The 25,755-nt window shown below is 41.9% G+C and overlaps 1 protein-coding gene across 1 annotated transcript in view; it reads left to right on the plus strand.

The window, feature by feature from the left end:
- magi2a (membrane associated guanylate kinase, WW and PDZ domain containing 2a) overlaps positions 1-25,755 on the plus strand; it is a gene marked incomplete at both ends in the record, with an annotated part of 355,201 nt that overhangs the window by 38,803 nt on the left and 290,643 nt on the right. The window lies entirely within an intron of this gene.

Below are 25,755 nucleotides of genomic sequence, written 5' to 3' on the forward strand. Positions count from 1 at the left end.
CCAATGCAATACTTTTGTACTTTGAATTCTGGACTTTATCTTGTAACAGAGTATTTCTACATGACACTATTGGTACCAAAAAAATGAGAGTACTTTTTCCACCACTGCTGCCCTCCTAGTTCAGCACCCTGCTGAACAAGCCCTCTGACCAACCTGTAGGAGCCGCGTGTACAGTGTTACAGACACAATGCCCTGCCGGCGTCCCACTCACAAAAGCTCCGATTGCAGAGTGCACGGGCAAGCTGGAAGCCAATGAACCTTGTATTTTACATAAAAGGATTGCCAAGCAGAAGAAGATACAGCAGCAGGCGCATATCTCTCTGCAAGACCGTTCAGAGCCTAATTCATGCTGTGCGTGTTATGTGTAAACATTTGCACCTTGTTATATACAGAATTTGTGCATGACTGACTAGAACTCAATTATTTATCCCACATCATATCCCCTTTAACATCAAGGGTTGTAGCTAGCCTGCTGTGATACGGATATCATTTCCAGCAAGATGACAGATAATAGCGGGTTGCTAACCAAACATTTTGCCATTTCCTCCCTCCATACACCCTCCCTTGTGATCCCTTGAGGCGTGCTGAATCTAAATTCATATTCCTTTCTCCCCACTGCTGCTGGCACTCTCAATTAATTTCCATAAGCTGTGCGTGTGTGCACGCACGCAGGTTGAGCTGTGTGCATCAAGGAAAGTAATAGGAAGTTCTCAACGCATGTTGAATACCACCTGGATGCCACTTGCATACTGCATGTATTGCATGTACGGTACATATATCTGTAATGTACTGATGGTTGACATTTATGGTACATCTACTGTACATATGGCCTCTGCCTGGGCAGTTACACAAACACTAGCCTCTGAAACCCAGATTTTGGCGATAGGAAGAAACACAGACATATCCACTATCTTGTTTCCTTTCAAATCTTTTTTATTAAGGTACAATGTCACAATGAGGCAGGTATAGTGATGGCACCCCAAATCACATTCCAATCACAACAATCATTGGTACAAAATAGCACAGGATCTGAGGCGATCACGGTACGTACACATTCAGTTGTAAGGAAGAGAAACCCTGCCCATAAGAGATAATAAAAGAAAACATTTTTTCCCCACATACCCAATTTAGTGTCAAGCCAATTCCCCCATCCCCATACTCTACGTTTGACCTATCCCTGCTAATCCCCACAGTAGCCATTGGGAGGGTGAAGACAACAACGGGTCTCCTCCGATACCCGATCCGTCATGCCACCATCTTCTTTTCACCTGACATTAAGGAGCTTCACCAGGGGGGCGTAACGCATGTGGAGGTACACGCTATCCTCCCCGGTTCCATATCCACTATCTTGTTTAAGTCTCCACTAGACTATTGCAATGGCTACTACTTGGAAGGAGGGGAGGGGGTCATCTTAGTGACTAATTAATCTCCTAGATCCTCCTAAAATCCTAGATAGTCATCTAAATAGAGGGAAATTAGATGCAAGTGATGTCTTGGAGGGAGAACTCTTGACCAGTGGCTCTCAAACCTTTTAGCTTGAGACCCAAAAGAGAAATTAGGACCCAATTTATTATTTATTTATTTATGGGATTTCTTCGATTTTCTTTTTTTTATTCATGAAATAACGTTTTAATTGAATTAGTTTTATAATTCATGAAAAACATGTTACTTTTTGGGGGAATGTTTAAAAAAAAAAAGTGCTCTAGGCCAGTGGTTCAGGCCGCGACCCCCCAAATAGTCATATTTTAACTGTGGACACCCCCACCGTGACGAGCACTAAGAGTTGAGGCATTACATTTTGTATTACACGGTTCTATTGTGAAAATAGCAGATCTACATGCTCACAACGCCTCGCATCGTTGTGATTTCCAATGTTTCATTTGTCATTTTAGAGTATTAAAAAGTCCTTTAAATTGTCACTTTAGAAATGTGCAGATAGATAGGTTTGTTTACTGTTGAGTGAGAAAACAATGTCTCACATTAAGTTAATCATCTGGGGACCCCCCAAAATAATATGAGGACCCCCCTGGGGGTCCCCGACCCACAGGTTGAGAACCAGAGCTCCAGACTACGTTGAGGTAGTATGACTTCCTCCGCTTACTGCTCCGGTTTCTGTCTTCATCTGTAGCTCCATTGTTTTCACTGTCTTTTCACTGCTTGCTTGATTCCCTCTCTCTGAAAATAAGTCTCTCTTTCACCTTTGTTTGCATTCTGACTCCTCTGTCTTCTCATTATTTACAGTATCTTGTACGGCACTGAAGATGATTGTCTTATAGTAGCTGCCTCCCACGCAGCTTACCGTAGTGGACTTCCCTAGTTATGCACACAAGACTCTCTGCTCATTGGGTTCATGGTAGGAAGACCTTGGATCCTTGAGCTGCACAGTGCTCCAAAAGCTTTGGTAACAGCGGCACATTGTGCGCGCCATTCACCAGCACAGCTAGTACAGTACAAAAGGAGCTGTGAGTGTGAGGTGTGAGGTACTGACTGTGTGTGTGTGTGTGTGTGTGTGTGTGTGTGTGTGTGTGTGTGTGTGTGTGTGTGTGTGTGTGTGTGTGTGTGTGTGTGTGTGTGTGTGTGTGTGTGTGTGTGTGTGTGTGTGTGTGTGTGTGTGTGTGTGTGTGTGCGTGCGTGCGTGCGTGCGTGCGTGCGTGCGTGCGTGCGTGTGCGTGGTCCGAGTGAAGTTTTGATTAGGATCGGCATGTGTTTTAGTGGGTTGTTGTGTTTTTGTTCTGTGCGTGTGGGTATTTATGTCTGGGTGTTTGTGTCAGCAGATAAGCTACACTCATCCCAGTATAAAAGCCCTACAAAACAGGACAGGACACCCGTCCTCCATCCCAAACAGTTTGCTTCTTCTTCAACCAGGAGGGCCTGCTTTCATTTTGTTTGCCTTTTGAATACTTCTGAAATAAACTATGGATGGATATCAGTCTGCATTCGTTAAGCGGAGTGTGTTCAGGACTGGCTTGTGGCTTCTACTAGATTTTTGGTTGTTGGCACATCAGAGCATGTTGAGAGCGATTGTCCCTCCTGCTGTCACGCACCACCACTGGCACCGCCACAAAGCACTGCTGCCACCTGCCTAAATGCTGTATGTGATTTGTTTGCCACTTAAAACCTGGCATCCCTGTATTCAAACTAACTACAGCTACAGTACAACACAATGTGAGATTGTAGATCAGCTAGTATAGTGCACCTAACACAGGTGCACCGTTGCTCCAATCCACACCAAACTTGGCACAAACACTGTTCAGGGGTCTGTCATGACAATAGCCACTCCAGGGGTCCCCAGGGGCCCCAGGCACACTGTTGCTCCAATTTGCACCAAACTTGACACAAACACTAAATTGCAACACATATGGGGTCACACTACAGCAATGTTACAGCAGTGTCGAACATTTCAAATGGCCATAACTTGTTGACCATTGCTCTGATAAGCGGGAATATAGGACTGGATTTGAAGGCCGTGTAGAGGGCTGAGCATCTAGCAGTGGTGGAAAAAGTACTCAAATGTTTTTAAAGGACAACTTTGTTTATTTTTACAACAAGGGTTCAAATTTTAGATTGTAATGAGAGAAAAGAAAAGATGAGTGTTAAAATGTTTTCATTTACTTCTTTCTATCATTTTAGCCAATTTAGCGAGTTTGATTTCAGTGGTTGGGGGCATGCGTGCAAGTGGCTAAGTGTCTTTTTAGACACAATAAGCACATCCCCTACATGCACCGCATGGTTTCCTTTCATGGTTACGTTTGACTTATGGGTAGGGTTGGGACCCGTTTGGATTGAACCGATTGCGGTTCCCCCTCTACAAGCTCACAGCGCGCCGCACGCGACGTACTGTGAGCTTGTAGATCGGCTAGTCTTTCGTTGACATCATCCCAGCTGCTACCAGCGTGAAAGCTGAAAGGAGCGGACTGTTGCTACTTCTAGTTATTCATAAAACCTCAGACAAACATTGCGTCCGTCATATGGAACACCATGAATGAACTGCAGTACAAGCCGAGTGAAATGGACACTTCGCTCCGTGGTTAGTAGCAGCTAGGCTACTGAAGAAAGTGAAGGGGCAGCAGCAGTCACTGGTACAGATTTTAGGAGACTGCACATTTGCACGAAAGGATTGCACCGCATTTCATGCACTTTGCATTCTTTTAAGTGCAACCACACTTTTGAGTAGTTTTGCTGCTGTGCTAACGTTAGCTCCGTCTGTCTCGAAGGACGCTAGCATTCTGATCCTCGTTCAGCGGGCGTAGAGTCTGCTCTGAGTGGGCGTATCCACCTCACTCACACATGTAGCGAGACGTCACCACAGTCGCTTGCAATGCACACAGCTGGGCTGGGCCAAATGAACGCTCATGAGAAATTCCAGGAACCGTTATAGGAACCGGTCATAAAAATATGATGGAACCGGCTCCGGTTCTTCAATTTCGGAACCAGGTACTCGAAAGAACCGGTTCCGGGTCCCAACTCTACTTATGGGGGCTAGTAGTGTTGCGGTAAATACCGGTAATAAAGAATTTGTCGGCTCATTGTGTCTAAAAATACATATTTAGCCACTTGCACGCATGTCCCCATGCACTGAAATCAAACTCTCTAAAATGGATTAAACGATAGAAAGAAGTAAATGAAAACTTTTTAACACTCATCTTTTCTTCACTCTAACTACATCTAATCTAAAATATGAACCCTTGTTGTAAAAAAAACAAAGTTGTCGTTTTAAGTATCAATACTGCAAGTGTCCTGTTCTACGCTGCAGTCTGTTGGGTAGGCAGCCTGATGGACAAGGATGCTAGGCGGCTGAACAAGCTGGTCAAGAAGGCTGGCGCCATACTGGGTGAGAGGCCGGACTCATTGGAATCGGTTGTGGAGAGATGTACTAACAACAAGTGCAGGGCCATAATCAGCAATGCTAGCCATCCTCTCCACAACATCCTACAAGGCCAGATAAGCTGGCGTAAGGACCAGTTCCGTTCGTGGTCCTGCAACAATAATCGTTTTAAGAACACTTTTATTCCCTCTGCCATAAGACTTTTTAATTCGACGGCCAGCCGCTAGACCTGGACTAATAATTTGTTTTTTAAGCCTATGCAAAGGACTTTTATTATCCCCTTGGTTACCTTTTAAATGCTTTTTAATGTTGTTTATGTTTATTCACTCTCTGTTTTTAACCTGTCCTCCTCCTCTTTTTGTGATGTGTTTTTAACTAATATGCTATGGGATATCTGAATTTCCCCTCGGGGATCATCTATCTATCTATCGAAATACTCTGTTACAAGTAAAAGTCCAGAATTAAAAATGTACTTGAGTAAAGTACAAAAGTGTTGGCATCAAAATGTACTTAACACTCAGGACGCCACCATTCACTTGCGCTTTATTTTGAAGAGCCCCGGAAGCTCCGTGAGTGTGCACGTGGGTGTACACTGACGATCCAGGAAGGAGATCTGTTTGTTTACAAACGGTCGCGAAAACTAAAATCCTAACCGGGGCCGACCATCACGGCATAGTGTCGCCGTGAAGACAAGCTGATCTCGGCCTCCTCGGCGTTATTTGCACCTTATTTCGAGATAAAGCCGTTTTTATGTTTCAGTATAGAATAGGAGTCAATGGATAATGGCCGCTCTCGGTTGCTTCTGGCTGCGTTGCGTCATGACGTATGCAGTTTTTTCTTTCACCAGCACCCGTAGCAAGCGTCTGAGATGCGGGTTACCATGGAAACCTTATCTCGTCTGTGAACGTGTTTGGCTACCAAGAGCAGCCAAACTGTTAAAGTACCAAAAGTAAAAGTACAAAATGTTTGAAAATAGAAGCTCACACGTTGTGAGCTTCTGTAAATGCTTCCACATCGGCAAACCCATGGCTCTCGGAGTTGGCATGTATAAATCTAACATGTTTGTTGTCATTTTCTTTTTACCCTTATGTTCTTCAGTTTACAAAATACTAAATCGGCCTAGAGATCATGTTCCTTTAAGTGGTCCTTTCTATCAAACATGCACACACACAATAGTTTGCTTGTCAAACACGTGTACTGTAGCTATATGGCTTTAGTGCTTGCCCGTGCATACAGTTCTCCTGCATGCACATAAAACTCTGAGCACATTTTCGCTTGCTCGAATCGTCACTACATAATTTCACCAATGTGCCTGTTGTGTATTGGGCCTACATCTCCAGTGGCACATTGTATCGGGGCAATGTCTCTCTTTATCCAAGCAGATAATTATTCTAGCACAATAACAACTGGCTTCTCGTCCCTCTGTGAATCTAAATGAAAAATAGATCTCGTTATGTGCTTGGTGCTCCAAATGAAATCACTGGATGAGATTGAGAATATTAAGAATCGTCTCGCTCCGAATGCACAGGCCTGCATTTCAACACGCAGGCGAATCATTTCTTAAGAGGTAAAAGCACTGATAGGTGTAGAAATGGTCTTGATTGTCTTAATGGAATTGTGGCTGATTTGTTTACAGAACAAGTCAAATGACCTCCACCTACGCATGCGAGAATGTGCGCTTGCTGTTGATTGGGTGAGATGTTATGTCCAAAGGCATATGCATCAATGTCAAAAGAATTGTAATTGCCATTGAGCTGAAACTCAACGTGCATACATTAACTAGGAATAGCAAACAAACAAGTGGTACAGATGGAGTGTTATCAGGTGGAGGTGGTGAGGGAGTTCTGTATTAGTGTTTGTCCTCGATTGCTGAAGGTGACTTGTAGAGCAGACATAAGCATGGCTACTACTGAAAGCTCTAGTCAAGAGTCTGATGAGATAATATAGCTAAAAACAGGGTTTAACCCATTTAGACCTGCTGTAACCTATGCGTCTTTATACTATACCTTTCAGCCAACATAAACTAAACTAAAGAAACCCAAGATAAACAATTAACACACAAAAAAGACACCCACCCCTACATTACCAACACTAGCCCAAGTTAGCAGTGAACTTCTAAAATATTGGCAAGGCTAAAATACACTCAAAACACCAGAACTGGTGTGGTTTGGAAACTGGCAGGGAGGAAGACACCAATGAACTGCAGGGGCTACAAGACGGGTCGGTCGGGTCATATCTATGGGCCGGGCATTCATGCAGCACGGAAAGGCGTTTGGGATTGTAAGTTAGGATACTGCATGTGGAGTCGCTCCGTTCCAGCATGCGCTTCTATAACGCGTGAGCGTGCGCTCTGGTGTACTGAACTTGCATGTGTGTGTGCGTGCATGGGTATGTGCTGTATGTGTGGGTGACACACAGACAGATTGCACTCATCTATAACAATATGGCTTCCATTGAAGCAGCCTCCAGTCCATTTGGCAGGGGGCGGCGGGGGTTCAGAGGTCAATGCAGACAATGACACAGTGGGGGGTGAAATGTGAGTGCTGAGCAAGCGTCTGGCAGAGACACATTATATGCTTCTCTCCGCACTGGTAGGTGGGAGGGCGATATCCCCATCACGAGGTGAAGAATAGAAGCTGCTCATTTGGGAGCTAATTGCGCTGTCACAACCAAAGCAAGACTCCCAAGCGCTCTGACCAGACTGTTTAGGAGCAATTAAGATTACAGATGTTACACCAGTTGGCCAACACTTGCTCTAGGTCAGGGGTGTCGAACTCATTTTGGGGTGAGGGCCGCATTGGATGAAAGGCGACTTGATGAGGGCCACAACCAGTCGCGGATCGGATGGCATGCACACTCGCGCACATGTTCGCTCTGTTTTTCTTCCTGTCGTCTCAGCCACTGCTATAGCTAGCAGTATAGCTGTATATCATTTTACAAATTGTGTTAATTATTAAGTAAAATAGCTACTTTCATTATTGGTATTACAGTTGTAGTTAGGTACGAGAGATGCTATTTGTTTAAAGGAGTAGTTCATCCCCAAAATGCCTTTTTTTTCTTTGATTACTCACGCCATGGAGACTTGAGTTCAGTAATATATTTTTATTTTATTTGTCGCATTACTAAGACAAAAATGTGATAATAGTACACTTCCCCCCATTGATTCCGGATGGGGACCCAAATATTTGGGTCCCCAATAGGCATGCATTTATTGTAATCAAATTTCTGTTTTAGGAATGACATTGGCTCCATGGCATTTTGGGGGGTGAACTACTCCTTTAAGAAGTGCCAATAAGAATAAACCATTTGATAATAGAATAATTCAATTCCTGATAGTCTCTGCTATAATTTTTAAATGGCTGAAAAAAATATTATTGATGCAGGACAATAATTACTTTTATTGTATTTTATAATAAAAAGAATAAAAGTAATGAACAATAATGGCATATTCAGAAAATATCTGAATAATAAAACTTTTACATTTTATTATTATTATATTTTTAAAATAAGTTATTTTCTTAATAACATTAATTTCCATGTCTAATATGTGTAATCTTTGAGTATAGTTCGAATATTGTAGGTATGTTCAGGTATTATTCATAGCCAGACCCCCCACCCCATTCCTAGCAATGCTGTCATCTTCAGAGAGAGAGAGAGCTGGTCACTTAACATTCCAATCAATCAACTCAATCACTGGCAGCTGGTGGGAGAAACCTAGCCTGCAGTGAGCAGGCATTAGTTAGGTTAATTCTTAAAACAATCATAACTCTTGACAGGAATGGGCTAGAGACTTACTTTTCCCCCCTAAATGCTCAGAAATGTATGCTCTACATGACTGGGCCGGATTGAATCATCTCGCGGGCCGTATGTTTGACATCCCTGCTCTAGGTAATTGAACGCAAAAAGACACAAAAAGTCTGATTCATACTAGGGATGGGACGATACGCGTTATTATTGTTTATCATGATAAAAAACACTCACGATAATCGTATCGTGGAGATTTAATTTATTTTGATATCGTCCTCCGTCATGCACTGGGATCAATTCACCTTTTATTTGCCGAGCTGTATATCCGGTAAAAGGTACTTCACGATGCAACACGTTGTGAGCTTATAGATTGGCTATTTTTTGGCAAATGTTCCGCCCCAAGATAATGGATTTTGATTATCGCGATAATATCATAAATCGCGATTTCTTTTGTCACAATAATCGTGATATGACATTTTCATATCGTCCCATCCCTAATTCATATTATGACGGAGCATGAATTAAGCAATTCCTGGATATCAAGCTGCCATATTGCTCGGGATCGGCCAATTGTGCTGCCCGCTGACTTTGAAAGGAGGACACCTATAAGGATGGTTTTGGGGGTGGCACAGTTGGATGTTTCATTCCGAATCAGAACTAGCAGGGGGCCACACACACACACACACACACACACACACACACACACACACACACACACACACACACACACACACACACACACACAGGAATACATACAGTAGGTTTGATGCAGCTGAGGAAATGAGTGAGGCCATTTTGAAGGCCAGTGAGCAGATGGAGGCTATTTCTATCAGTAATGATTATTTCACCTTTTTTAGTGGAGAAAAAAAAAACATAACTGATGGGATAGGGGTGGGGGAGCGTGAAAAGAATTCAAAGTCTTTTTAGGGGTTGGAGAGAGAACTCTGGCGTTCTCACATCCGGTCTGTTGTACTCCATTCAGGGCTCGTGAATAATTAACTATATCTAAGCTTAGCTCTCTGATAAAAGGTAAAAGTCTTTACTATTTGATATAGATGGAGTGCAGAAAATGTTAATGCTATTTTCAGCCCAGAGAACATGCCACACAGGAGGCACAAGGTCAACTCCACAGACACACTCGACTTCACTTGTGAAATAATTAAAGTTCTGTCATGATTGCCTAATTACAGCACAGGTAGTTCAATTCTTTTGCAGCACGCACACGGAGAGATCATTTGTCAAAAAAGTAAGACATTTCTTTTCAGAGCTTGGAATCAGCTGTAATTTCCCCTGCTGTGTGTGCCAGACTTTGATTACGGTGACTGTGATTTCGGCGTTGTTGCAGAAGACACATGGTAATCTGCAAGTAATGAGAAAGATACACAGGCTGGCTCAATAATGTCCTGCTCAACTCAGCATTCAGGCCCACTCTCATATAGTAACAAACAACTTTGTTTTGCTGACAAACGTAAAGAAAAACCCATGGCCTTACTAGCAATTAAATTGCCTTCAGGCTCTTACTTTCTGTCTGGACATACTGTACACATTTGCTTCGGAATGAAGACGCTTGGCCTTAAGTAAGCGTTACTGTACTCATTTCAATACAAGTCTGCGTTTGAAATGATCTCTGTGATCTCTTGTCAATCCTACGCTGGCTAACTTAGCACTTTATTTCCTCCAGTCAGAGTAGACGGGTCAGTCTGTGGGAGTTAAAAGTGCTCTCTATTCAACACTCCATATTGAAATGATGAAAGTTTATGAACGCATTGGCTCTGGATGGTAAATTGATTCACCTTTGTTGCTAATTCACATCCATGGGCACGTTGCTTTGCCCCCCAAAAAAGCATGGCACTACACAGCTCTGCAGAGAGAAAGATCTGGAGAAAGGAACTGAAGTGGAATTGGGCCAGATTAGTCATCTTTCAATGTTCTATAGAAACCCAAACACACAGTAGGTGACACAGCCGACATCCATTCTCTCTCTGGACATTTACTTAAGTACTGTACTCAAGTACAGTTTTGAGGAATTTGCACTTTACTTGAGTATGTCCAGTTTCCAATACTTTTACTTCTACTCCACTACATCTCGGATCCAAATAATTTGATTATTACAACTTCAGTCCTATTTGAAAATAGCCGATCTGCTATTTTCAAAATATTTTGTACTCGGATACATTTTGAATTCTGGACCTTTACTTGTAACTGAGTATTTCTATATTTCAGTATTGATTCTTTTACTTAAATAGTACTTTTTCCACCACTGTTCTTAGGCCATCAAGGTTCTCAATCTCTGGACCTCGACACTCCCCATAGAGGGCAGTGTTGAGCTGCTCTCTCTCTCTCTCGCTCTCTTTCTATCTTGCTGGCTGTCATTGTCATTCTCCTGCTCGGTCTGTCTCTGTCACATGCCTACTTAATCTTCCTTTGCACATACACTAGACCCTCCAGAAAAACGCGGGCAAAAATCCTTGATTATGCGGGCTAAAATCCTTGATTTTGCGGGCAAAAATCCTTGATTATGCAGTGAATTATGCTAACCCTTTTGTGTGAATTTATGCGATGACAATGCGAAACTATGCGAAATATGCGGGAACTTGTGAAAGTTGCGATTAAATGCGAAATTATGCGAAATATGCGGGAACTTAAAAACATATTTATAGCCTATATGTACAGTATATATACATATTATAATAAAAATTGATAACTATTAATTAAACCACTTTAATATACAGTACACTGGCTATTTGGAAATAGACAATCTACAAGCTCACAACATCACTAAGTAGTCATCAAAGAAGTCAAAACACGAATTTAAGGGTCCTTGAGTGAATTGAGAAATGCAAAACAGACTTTTTTGACTGCCTTTCATTATTTTCAAGGCAAAAAAGCAAACCTCTGTCAAATATCTGCAATTTAATTACCTTAATGGGCTACATCAAGGCAAAAATAATTACCCTATGGCCTATGTGATTGCTAAGGATACAGCTCACTGCTAAAGCAAAACTCTGGTTTATTTATGTGGTTTTGCTCTCTCTAAAGGGATTTAAGGGATTCAAATGTTATGCATTCAATTGCTGTTCCTATCCATCCATGGAATACTGCGTGCTACTTTTTTTCGGAGAGGTGCTCGTTTGCTTTGAACGGCAACGACACAACGTTTCAAACGGAGTACAATGGAGACCTCAAAACAAGTAGGATAAACTTTAATTTGTCGTTTCTTGAAGTTTGAGGACCGAGGAAGAGTGTGTTATTCTAGCGTCACGTTGGCGAGGGCCAACGCTCATACCGTATAGCCTACATATGCCTGCATCTCTCTCTCTGTCTGCCTGCAGTTCTCACGGTGCAGCGTGCACGCAATCGCACGGCACACACACACACACACACACACACACACACACACACACACACACACACACACACACACACACACACACACACACACACAGACAGACAGAGAGAGGAGCCACGTGTTTCTCAGCGCATCATTGTTTTGCTTCTGTTTTGTGTCTGAACGTGATTGAACGGTGAAGCATGACTATACTTTTATGCGAAAAAGTGCGGGGATTGTGAAATCAAGCGATGCCCGCATATTTCGCATATTTTCCGCGGAAATATGCGAAATATGCGGTGAATATGCGGGGATTGTGAAATCATGCGAGCCCCCGCATAATCAGCGGCATTTATTGATTATTGCGGGAAATTCTGCGATCGCATAATCGCGTTTTTCTGGAGGGTGTAATACACACATTTACTTTGAAAACACATGGAAATAGGAGATAAAAACTGCTGAGGCGGTTAAATGTGTTTGTGAGTGGCTAGAGTACAAATAGACGAGGAGTAGTCTGGGATTTGATGGGATTTTAATGGGTGCTCAAACTCTCCCAATATCCTTAATTTTGTGCAAGCAATAGTTTTAACAGATGAGTTATCGATGGGATTTTGCAGTCCCTCGTCTTGGGCACAATGCCTGGAGATGTGACGTTATTTTAAGGGAGGAGCTTAGTTAATTGACTAGTTAAGTGATTGGTTGATATTGCAATTTTATCAATAGCAATTCAGACATTAATCAACATTAAATGAGAACTGTACTTCTATCATACAAGTAAGAAATATTTCACCTTGTTTTTTTGTCAAGTGTGGATGTTTAGATGGCAATAGGCCTGGGTAAGAAGGGATGAATCTTGTTCTAAAAGTGCGTTGAAGAAAGGAATATCAACTTATGACCGCTTGATTGCAGTGCGCTGTGCATTTGCAGTTTCGCTAAAAGCCTTGGTTATACCATGACCTTTCAATTGCTTCCCGTGAATGTCACTGCACTGTAATTCTGGTTCCATCTGATTCTTTTATTTTGTTTTCTTTAACAAAAAATATGAACAGGGCCAAAGTATTATTGGATCAAGAGGGATAGCTTAGTTTACATACAGTACATGTGTTGTCATCTACAGTAGGTTGAGATCAAGTGTGTTTTATTAGACAGGGACAGAGAGAGCTTTTTGTTTTATAGTTTATTCAGACAGAGTAGATGACTCAAACCTTATTTTGCATGCCAGAAATCAATTGTTTGTTTTCCTTGAGTGAAATAAGGCTTAGATTGAAAGTGTCATCAGTTAACGTAATTCTGCTGTGAATTGAAGGAATGTGTCACTAGAATGTGAATGAACCCATCTTCAATCTGTGCCCCATCTGCAAGTCTTGTACTGTAACACCAGTCATGGTGTCGTCTGGTCAGTGGTACACACGTGGGTAGGGCTGTCACGATTATGCCATTTTACATGACGATTAATTGTCACTCAAATAATTGCGATTAGTGATTTAATTGTGTTTTTGTCATTGGCAAAATTTCTGTTTGGCTTGTAGGCTTTGAAGTTGCACATGGCAGATATGACACGTCACGTAACCTAAATACCAGTAAGACTCCCTAATCGGGAGATAAGCGACCGTAGGTCGCTTATCCCCACAAATAGGGCAAAAATTTGTTTTTCCAAAATCTTCCTGATCCATGTTGATGACATGAGTGTAGACATGCTGTGTAGTGATTTTCGTGATTTTAGGGCAAAATCTGGAGGAGCAGTGTCCAAAAATGTGTTTTTAAAAATCGGCCTGAAGGTGGCGCTCTATGGGACAGATTCATGTTGATGGGATGAGTGTAGACATACTGTGTAGCGATTTGCGTGATTTTAGGGCAAAAACTGTAGGAGCAGTGTCCAAAAATGTGTTTTAAAAATCGGCCTGAAGGTGGCGCTAGAAGAGGGCCATGTGAGAAATGAGGGGTGGGGTCTCCGCGTTGCCTTGGCGGACGAATAGGTACCGGCCCCGGCTCTCCCGGACGCTCCTAGCCCGAGTTACGGCATTTTATGTGAGCTGCAGTGGAGGGGGTCCTCCACTGGGGGCGCCACCACTTTTGCATCCGTTCTGGAGCACCAGGAGTGGGTGGTCCGCAGGAATTCCCCTTGGGCAGCCCCGTTGGGGTGGTCATTTGGTCATTTTTGCACATTTGGTCATTTTTTACACCTGGGGGTCCCCCTGGGACCTGGGGGTCCCTGGAGCTCCGGGGGTCCTTGGAGGTTGTAGTTTGCCAGGTAAGGAGTGTGTGTGCAAAATGTGGCATGGATGGGGGCAACGGTTGTGGAGATATGAGCAGGGCAAAAGTGTGACGTGTGACTCACGGAGGGAAATTTTTTTACACCTGGGGGTCCTTGGAGGTTGTAGTTTGGCAGGTAAGGAGTGTGTGTGCAAAATTTGTCATGGATGGGGGCAACGGTTGTGGAGATATGAGCAGGGCAAAAGTGTGACGTGTGACGTGTGACTGACTCACTCACTCACTGACGGACGGACGGACAGCCGGTGGAGGTTTTGGTAGTAAATGCGACCTACGGTCGCAATAAAAAGAAATTACTGACATATTTGACAACCTTATACTTAAAAAAGAACATTGATAGACATTGATAGTGGAAATAGCTGATCTACAAGCTCATAACGCGTCGCATCCCCTCGCATTGTGAGCTTGTAGATCTGCTATTTCCACCTTTTGAAAATGTTTGAAAATATATGAACTTTTTCAACATGGAAACGATTATGACAAAATAATTGCGATTATGTCAAATAGTTGCGATTAGATGATTATGCCTTGTCTCCCCACCACAGCTTGATTCTGATTTATCGCGATTGATTCATAGACTAACAAGGTAAAATGTATTGACACTTTTACTTGACAGTAATAATAATAATAATAATAATAATAATAACTTTATTTATATAGCACTTTTCAAAACATAAGTTACAAAGTGCTGAACAACAATAAAAATGAAGCATACAGGAGAAAAACAATAAGAACCATAGAAACTAAACAATTAAGAGCAGGCAATAAAAGCACACAACATAAAATCAAAAAACTAAGGCAATTTAAGCAATAAAAATACACAGGCAATAAGGACACACAACACAATTAAGGCAAATGAGGTGATCTAGGGGAAGGCTTTTCTGAACAGGTGTGTCTTTAAAAGTGATTTAAAAGATGCCAAGGAATCAGCTTTCCTGATTGCCACGGGTAGGGCGTTCCATAGCTTGGGTGCACGTGCGGCAAACGCCCGATCACCCTTTGTCACCCTTTGTGTGTTTGTGACCTCCAGGAGGGCCTCCTCAGAGGATCTGAGGCTGCGTGAGGGATTATAGGGCGGCACCAGGTCAGTGATATATTGTGGGGCTAGACCATTTTGGGCCTTAAAAGCTAATAAAAGAATTTTAAAATCAATTCTAAAAACTACGGGAAGCCAGTGGAGGGTTGCTAAGACCGGGGTGATATGGGCACGTTTTTTTGTGTTCGTCAAGAGTCTGGCAGCTGCGTTTTGTACAAGTTGTAGGCGAGAAATGACTTTGTGTGTTAGGCCGGTGTAGAGTCCATTACAGTAATCCAAACGGGAGGTTATGAATGCGTGAATTACTTTTTCTAGGTCTGAAGGTGTAAGTCGTTGGTCAGTTAAACGCTTACACTGTAGGCTAATGAAGCACAGGCTGGAGTGGGGAAGGTGTGATTATGTCAATGAATGATCAATCTAGGCTAAATACTAGCCTGACCGATACTTTATACGAAGGGCCTAAGTTATACCACTCTAATCCACCTTAAGAAGTCTCAAATCGCCTCTTGTACTTCTATAGAGATGCATTTTACATGTGTATGATTCATGTAATCACTTAAAAAAAATCATACCTAGTGTGAAGTGAGCGGTGCTATTTAGTTAATTGTGGGCTCGATTTACCACTTATTTGTCCAATCCATATTTTTTGGCATCTAAAATTTTTCTTTTGTTTTTGAGCCACAAATTCCGTTCAAACTTCAATATACAATTATCTCTGCATGTGTTTTACTCGTTAATGACTGTTATACTTTTTGAGATTTTGGAGAGGAAAAAAACAGTTTCCCAGTCAATTCCTATGGGAAATTAATTTTGTCTAACCGTTTTTTTGTTGTTGTGCCTGATCCAAACATTTCCATGATTAAGTATACAATAATTGGTTTATGTTGATGATATACACATCAACAAATTCTGTCTTTTATATTCAGTCTTACATTTATATTATGGCAATATAAATGGTATAATGCTATATTAGTCCGGAGGATTGAGACGAAAATAGTGAAACTTGGTACACTTTTTCAGTTTGGGGCCCTGAACATTTTCAGATATGGAGTCATTCCAAAAACGCCCCCTGGTGGCCATGGTGGCCATTTTAATTTCCGACATTACCAATTAATGTGTTTTGCATCATAACTCCTGAACCAAACATGATAATACAGAATGTGTGATGTCTACACCTATGTTTTGATGGTAAATGATTCCATTGATATCATGTACAGGTGAATACTTAATGGTCAATTCAGTGATGTTGTGACGTGTGAGGTAGTCCTGTGGTTTTGTCCAAACATTTTTCACTTTTTCATAAAAGTATGAAACTTGGTACACTTGTACAGGTAGACCAGAAGACCATACTGACTGCTTCATACATTTTGATGTTTGAGAGGATAATGTCTGTGCCAGACCTTATTAGAGAAAAGAGGAGGTATGCATTTCAGTGTGTTCTGTGCAGTGTTGGGCAATATTACTTAGGAGAGTAATCGTTACTTATTACTTATTACTCCTTGGAAAAAGTAATAATATTATATTACTTATTACTTGGAATCAAGAGTAATATGTAATATATTAAGTTATATTACTTTTTTTTATTTTTACCTGCAAAATCTGTTTAGCCAGCTCCTTTTAGAACTGAATCCAATTTATTGGAACAATAAGAGTCTCTGGGATGCGATTAAAGAAATTATAATTGCAGGCTTTGTAATTAATTAATCTCAATTAATCACATTTTAATCACACATCAATATTTGACCTGGGAACAGTTAGAAACTTTTTTTAATGGATTTTGGTATAGGCCTACAAGCGAATCAATTAATAATTAAGACATATAATATATAACCCAACAAAACATTGCTTATTAAATCTGGAACAGATTTCAACATTTCGTTGTTGTTCTGGCGCGACATACAGGGGACCTTTTGCCTATTGGCTGTCGCGGCCCCCCAGACAATGGGGGAAGGGGGGAAAAGAACTGCATTAGAGCCAATCGCAGGCGAGTTTAACGCTCCTCCAGACTATGGGTTACAAACGGCAACGGGAGTAGAGATGGGATTTATGGCTCTTTGAAGTGAGCCGGATCTCTGGAATCCGTTCCTTTCAAAGAGCCGTTCAAAAGACTGGCTCATTCTAGTTACTATAGTTACTTACTTTGTAGATTTTGATTATAATTACAACAAATAACTTATACAACCCTGTATACATTTATTTCTGACATATATATAGGTACATACCTGCCATTTGAAAATAGCCGATCTACAAGCTCACAATGCGCTTACTTTGTAGATTTTGATTATAATTACAACAAATAACTTATACAACCCTGTATACATTTATTTCTGACATATATATAGGTACATACCTGCCATTTGAAAATAGCCGATCTACAAGCTCACAATGCGTCGCGTTGCGACGCATTGTGAGCTTGTAGATCTGCTATTTTCAAATGATTTTTCTACATCTATACTATAATTTTGCGAATGTCTGAGTGAGTGAGTGTCTGTCTGTCTGTCTGTCTGTCTGTCTGAAACAGCGTTTCTCCTCAGTGGCTGGAGCAATTGATCTGAAATCGCATCACCATTAGCATATGAACACACCTAACATAACTGTGAAGCCCGTTTGTCACTTTCACAAATCATATACTGTATATTAGCATTTTTATGGTGTATCTACTATCTATTCTGCATCTAGCATGAGGCACATCTATTCTGCATCTAGCATGAGGCAACATGTTTAACCAGCTCTCTCTGTGTGTGTGTGTGTGTGTGTGTGTGTGTGCAGGCAGGCGGGTGTGTGCGCAGGCGGGTGGGCGGGTGGGCGGGCGGGCGGGCGGGCTGGGGGGGGGGGGGGGGGTAGGCATTAAACGAAACGGGTATTTCTTACATTGATGCTCCTACAGTACATCATGCAAGCACCAGTTAAAGTTACTTTCCATCCCTCATATACTGTGTGCACAGTGCACATCCCATAACATCATTGGTACATCATTTTGGAGCTCATATCTTTGAACGGGTAATAGTCCGGGAGCCGTGGGGGTGAACGTGGATTCGCCTGTAAAAGTTTTTTTCTCAACTGATTCTTGTAGCTTGGGGTCACCTCTTAAGGATTCAAGATGATGACCAGTGATATCCATTGAGCATTTTTTATTATTAACCCCTTAATGCCTGAAACACAAGAAATCCACCCAGGAGGAAAATACCCAGAAAAAGATTTTTTTTCTGTGTATTTAAGGAGGATCTGAGGGGTCTAACTAGGGGTTTCTCATGATGCTGAATCCATTGCAGGCATTTGTTTTGCACAAAAAACATTCCGTGGGCTAGAAATGGCCTCAGAAAACAATACACGTATGGGTGAGTATTCATGTTAGTCGGAGGCCTTAGGGTTTTTTTTCTCGTGCTAATCAGTCTAAAAGTGCAAAATTTTGCACAGATGTAGCTCAGGGCATGCTCTAATGATTTAGCTAGGGCGACCGAGTCGGCGACCTTCGGGGTCACCACAGCACCCACAAAACTCTGACTCATCACTTTTCATCACTAAAGTCGATGGGAGCCCAACTTGATTTGGCCGCTGTGGCGACCCCGAATGTCGCAGACTCGGACGCCCTAGCTAAATCATTAGAGCATGCCCTGAGCTACATCTGTGCAAAATTTTGCACTTTTAGACTGATTAGCACGAGAAAAAAAAACCCTAAGGCCTCCAACTAACATGAATACTCACCCATACGTGTATTGTTTTCTGAGGCCATTTCTAGCCCACGGAATGTTTTTTGTGCAAAACAAATGCCTGCAATGGATTCAGCATCATGACAAACCCCTAGTTAGACCCCTCAGATCCTCCTTAAATACCCAGAAAAAAAAATCTTTTTCTGGGTATTTTCCTCCTGGGTGGATTTCTTGTGTTTCAGGTATTAAGGGGTTAATAATAAAAAATGCTCAATGGATATCACTGGTCATCATCTTGAATCCTTAAGAGGTGACCCCAAGCTACAAGAATCAGTTGAGAAAAAAACTTTTACAGGCGAATCCACGTTCAGCCAAAAATCACCATTTGGCTCCTGGACTATAAGGGCTAGTCTATACTATAATTTTGCGAATGTCTGTCTGAGTGAGTGAGTGAGTGTCTGTCTGTCTGTCTGTCTGAAACAGCGTTTCTCCTCAGTGGCTGGAGCAATTGATCTGAAATCGCATCCCTATTAGCATATGAACACACCTGACATAACTGTGAAGCCCGTTTGTCACTTTCACAAATCGTATGCTGTATATTAGCATTTTTATGGTCTATCTACTATCTATTCTGCATCTAGCTTGAGGCATGTCTATTCTGCATCTAGCATGAGGCAACATGTTTAACCAGCTCTGTGTGTGTGTGTGTGTGTGTGTGTGTGTGTGTGTGTGTGTGTGTGTGTGTGTGTGTGTGTGTGTGTGTGTGTGTGTGTGTGTGTGTGTGTGTGTGTGTGTGTGTGTGTGCAGGCAGGCGGGTGTGTGCGCAGGCGGGCGGGCTGGGGGGGGGGTAGCCATTAAACGAAACGGGTATTTCTTACATTGATGCTCCTACATATTATCATGCAAGCACCAGTTAAAGTTACTTTCCATCCCTCATATACTGTATGCACAGTGCACATCCCATAACCCACACACTGCACAACATTTTGGAGCTCATATCTTTGAACGGGTAATGGCTAGTTTTATTAACTAGCCCTTACGATTCACGATTCACCACGATTCAAGCCCAAATCCCAAAATGTACAAAACATAGCGACTAAAAATGTATGAAATTTAAATTCAAGGCAATTTATTGTTTCACTGTAGTACTAGGCTCTGTCTAACAACCCAACATAGGCCTATAGTATTCTGGGAGAACACAAAGCTGCTGGCTATTGTAGAATTGTTTGATAACTAATCATATAGAAGGCCTATGTCATTATTAGTAGGCCTATATGTCTTCAACTGGGGGTCAGGGACCCCAATCCAGGGTTATTACAGGGGGCCTGCCAAATATTTGTGTGATACAGTAGGCTATAATGCCTAGCCTACAGCGAGGGTCCCTGCTTGATCTCTGTCTGAGCTAAGGGGTCCTTGACCTGAAAAACAATAAAGTCCCTCCCTGGTTTGTATTATTATATTATATTATATTATATTATATTTAATCCAGGATTATGCAATTTTTATAGCCAAAATGTTTTAAAACAGACCTACAAGCTCACAGCGCGTCGCATCCACGACGCATTGTGAGCTTGTAGGTCTGCTATTTTAGGTGCGACACCCTTGTACTGCGATGTATAAATTAGGCTTCTTTCCCAGAGCAGAACCAACAGCAGAGAAAGTGAGAGAGTTGCTTGCATCAACAGGAAAGTTGTATAACAGTGACAAATACTTTGTTTTAAACGCAAGCAGTAGTCCTACAACACCCAGCAACATTGTTGTGTGTGTGCAGTTAATATAGCGCAGAAGATGATCTCAATCAATTGTCCGTCGGAGATTCGCTAAGAAACGGCTGTTGATTACATATCACTCGATCAGCCTGTGCTACTCTGTGACAACAATCAGCGCAGCTGACTTGGATGTTATAAAGCTAAGTACTGTACTACTAATCTTGCATCTTTTTAACCCGTGGGGCTGCTAGTTCGTCCGTGTTGATTCACTCGCATTTCGCTGCACTGTCTGTCTCCCTGGTTGCCTGCATGCAGAGTGCAGATGCTGTCCGTCTGTCCGAGTCGCAGCTCGCGTTAAAGACTGGCTTTTGGGGAGGGGGTTGAACGGCTGATGATGGTGCATTCATGGCGCCTCGGAAACACAGGATAGAATGAAATACTATATGGAAGAACCGATACAATCGCGGAATTTACCGATCCAGACACTCACGGTACGATCCATCACGATTTCGGCCGTCTATTGTACCGGTACACACTGAATGAACCGATTCAACCGTATCGCGGACGTTTGTATCGCGATTACGATCCGTACCGGTATATCTTCGCATCCCTAATATATATATAGATATAAAAGTACGTTAACAATCCAAACTTCTACTGTGGCAGAGTATTTCCACATTGATTGCAGTATTGATATTTGTACTTATGTAAAGGAATTGCCTACTTTTCCCCACAACTGTTCATTTAGAAAGGAACGGCTCCTTACTGCGAACCGGATCCCATCGTTCATTTCAAAGAGCCGTTCAAAAGTTCTCGAACGTCCCATCTTTAAACGGGAGCCAGAGAGAAAAGACTCTGCAGCTAGCTGTACATCGGCTATCATTCTTTGTGTTATGCAACCAAATGTTTATTATACAGAGAGAATCATACACGTGTTGGACAATAAAAACATTGACAGCCAGGGGGAAAAAAATCCATGAAGGACACGGAATGCAATCGTTCACTCGCCGTTGGACTATTCTGGATGTGTGGCCAACGGCTAACGCTAACGTTAGCTAGCGCTAGCTGCAGGCTAACGCAGGCATGTTATACACAATTACTCATGGAATAAAACGGCGACCCAACTCTATGTTTGCTCTTCTACAAGCTCACAACGCGAGGAGGTTAAGTCTGTCAGAACCGTCAGATTATCTTCTGACTGAAGTTACACAAACACTGATTATGCTACATTTAGCACTGTTAGCCCGACCAATTTAGATAGGGCACGACACGAGTCATGGTGTTGCGCACGTTACGTAATAAATTCACTTCAACCTCGTGTTGAGCAGTTAAACCTATTTGCTACGTACGTCTACAAAAACGTTCATATTTCAAAGATAAAGTGCTTACTGAAGTCTCACAGATGTCACAGTATGGTACGCTCAAGCAGAATTACCCGTATCTTTCGTATTGTTTAATAAACAGCATTTTAATCCGATCAGACGTCATTTTCTGTTGTTTTTCAGCCATGCGACCCCATCGGTTGCGAGGTGTACTGCACTTAGATACATTAATACCTTTTTAGGGAAACGACTACCGATCGGATTAAAATGCTCCTCTTTAAATAATACGATCATTACGGGACATTCTGCTGGAGCGTACCCTATGGTGACATCCGTGAGCCTTCACTAAGCAATTTATCTTTGTAATCTGACCGTTTGTGTAGACGTACGTAGCAAATTGGTTAAACTGCTCAACAGCAGATTGTGTTGAATTCACGGTTGGCGCAGCGTAGCGTCTTTACATTTAGTCCAATAATGCTAATCTACAAAGCAATCCATCATGAATGACAAGCCTATACTATTGTTGCATTTAGGCTCTTTATTAAACTATAAGCCTGTGTTTTATTGCTACACAATAATGGTAAATAAAGTAGCTTACTTTATTTACCATAAAATAATCCATCCATCCATCCATCCATCTTCAACCGCTTATCCAGCATCGGGTCACTGGGGTAACAGTTCCAACTGAGATTTCTAGAGTTCCTTAATAATAATAATTAAAATAAACAATACTAATGATTATAATTGCGACCGTCAGGTCGCAGTTACTATGAAAAGCTCCACCGCCTGTCTGTCCGTCAGTCTGTCTGTCACGTCACATCACACTTTTTTGCCCCTATCCATGTGAAATTTTCCACACACAATCCTTGTCTGCCAATCCACAACCTCCACCCTTCCAGGGACCCCCGCAGCTCCAGGGACCCCCGCCAAATTTTTTAAAACACATTTTTGAATACTGCTCCTACAGTTTTTGCCCTAAAATCACACAAATCGCTACACAGTATGTCTACACTTATCTCATCGACATGGATCTGTCCCATATAGCGCCACCATCAGGTAGATTTTTTAACACATTTTTGGACCTAAAAATTTTTTTTTTCTAAATTCTTTTTTTCAAACTTTTTTTTTTCCAAAAACATTTTTTTTCAAACTTTTTTTACACTAACTTCAACACACCAATCCACCAGATTTTATATTGACTGTGTCAATTCTTGTTTTTTATTACATTTAGAACTCTCAGCTCTGTTGAAGACCCCTGCCTATATTATCCTTAAATAATAGGCTACATTATTTTCTTTTCTGCCTAAAAAGTTTAGGCTATTTTAGACGTGAGGTGCAGGGGCTCTGGGTGTTCCCACTAAGGAAAGTAGGCTTTCAACTCCCTAAAACCGTCTATTTCGGTGAGTAGTTTTACATTTTACAACAGACGTGAGGCTTATTAGGCTCAGACAGTGGAGGCTACGCTAACTGGCTAACAGCAGCAACTCAGTCCGCAGTGGTCCACAGTGGTCCCGCTGAGCTCCGCGGACGGTCCGCGGCGGACCCCCGCGACGGACCCCTCCGCGGCGGAGTCGGGCGGACCCCCGTGACGGACCCCTCCGCGGCGGACCCCCACGACGGACCCCTCCGCGGCCGAGAGGAGTGCTTGTAGATTGTAAATGTCCCATCCATGTAAGCGCGTCGCACACTGTATTAGGGGTGGGCGATACTGGAAAAAATCATTATCACGATACTCTTCATGCAGTATCACGATACACGATATTATCATGATACTGTTTTATGCTAGTTTTTAGGTTTATTATGATTATTAATAACAATTATACAAACACACACAGATATTCTATTGATAATCTATTCTTTTTTATGCTGCAGATAGAAAGATAGATATAGGCTAATCTAGGATTTTCATAGCATATTTTGATCAAACAATTACATTTTTTTACCTCAAAATATTTACTAGTTGGTGTGATGATTGGTCGGGTCATTCAAATGGGTCCCAGAAATGTTTTACGGGTTCCCATAAAATGTTTTTGAGTGTTGTGAGCTTGTAGATCGGCTATTTTCAAAACAATTTGGCTAATGTTTTCATTGTCTAGTTTGATGATTATTTTGATGCAGTAATGGGATTTTCTTCTTTCTTGAGGTAGGCTATTAAAAAGGTCTTCAAGAAGTCCTTATAAGGTTCAGGACACCTCACCTCTATTTATTTTATTTATCAGATATGAAAAGAAATCTTGTGATGCCTTACCAACAGAAACTGGGGGGAAAACAAATTACCTTATGACCACAGCAGTCAGGAAGTGTGTTATGATACAAGTTTAAGCTTTCTTTTTACAGAAGTATACTCTGTATTTTACAATCATCCTATTCGATATTTTAGCTTAACAAAAATATCATGGTTTTATAACTAAGCCAATTATGAAATAGACGCGAAATAGACACGACGATTTCACCACGATTCGCGACGACACACGCATGCATCAGCGGTGAAAACATAACAAACAAAGGACTTTACAAATAGCTACTTGTTTGTAGTTAATAAAAAACAGAAGCTCGGATTTACAAGGCGACCAAATCACCTCTGTGGAGTGGAGACGACCAGCACAGTGAGCACATCACGCAGCTCAGCTTTGCAGTGAGTGAAATGACTGATAACAGGACGGATAAAGTAGTTTTTTTGCGTCCTGTTAGTTCAATGCATCCATTATTAAAAATATGCTTCACTGAAAGCAGGGCAAGCTGCTGCATCACTGCTTTACAAAGTCCTGTGAAAGTGAAACTAAAATCGCAGGCTAGTGGTGCAGCTTCTTGTTCTTGTGTGCGTGTAGTGCATGCGTTCTACCCAGGGGAGGAGGGGCCGCAAGGGGACAGATCCTCAAGCTGAACGTTGAGCCGTTGTTTTTAGCTTGTAGATCTGTTCTTTTTGGCGAATTACACCACCATCCAGAGCCTTTTCTAAATGACTGTTTGTATCACGAGAGAAACGATATTCTGAAATGGCCTATCGTGGCAAAGCTGTATCGTCGCACACCCCTAGGCTGTATGCTCTCTCTGTGACTGTGACAGGCAGCGCAGCGCTGACACTGGTCCATGCACTGGTCTCATGACATAAGCAACGTCATAACTGTGCACTGCGCAAATGACTGATCTACAAGCTACATCGCATCTCTGTAGATGTATGTTGATGTCTTGTAGATCTGTTCTTTTTCTGCAATCGGCTAAAATGGCTAGTAACGGAGTAACGAGGCTTTTTTTTGCAGAGTAAAGCGTTATATATTACCATTTTTTGCAGAGTAATACCTTACACTACTCGTTACTGGAAAAAGTAATAATATTACAGTAATATATTATTAGTAATTCGTTACTGCCCAACACTGGTTCTGTGTGCGGGTTCCTGCCTGGGAAGGAAGTGTCTTTGTGAGAAGAGTAGTGGGCAGGATGACATGGTTCTAAAGTGCTTCTATGTTTGTATGAATGAAAGGCTTTTGGTTTGTATTTGAGTGCCTGGCTGATGACGGGCACAGGCTCTAATGTGTTTCACGAACCATTAGTTGGGAATACACTGAAGAAGGCTGGATAGCCGAAATGTCTGTTTCTCATCCTAAGACGCAATAAAGCCACTATGTGCGATCCATTTCTTATACACAAATGAGTCATCAGGACATTGAGTTATTGGGCATATGGGTGAAACACATTACGGTTTAAAAACTAATGGATGAGATGGAGAATTCTTTTTTTGGTATAATGGACTCATAATACAAAAGGAGGGAGATGGCATGACTCATGTTGTGATCCCTGTTGAAATGTAGCAATGCAAATTTTCTCAAGCTACCCTACCCTGCCCAAGTGAAAAAAGTATAGCTGAAC

This window comes from Nannobrachium achirus (genome assembly GCF_963921795.1).
Source record: "Nannobrachium achirus genome assembly, chromosome: 23".
Classification (NCBI taxonomy): Eukaryota; Metazoa; Chordata; class Actinopteri; order Myctophiformes; family Myctophidae; genus Nannobrachium; species Nannobrachium achirus.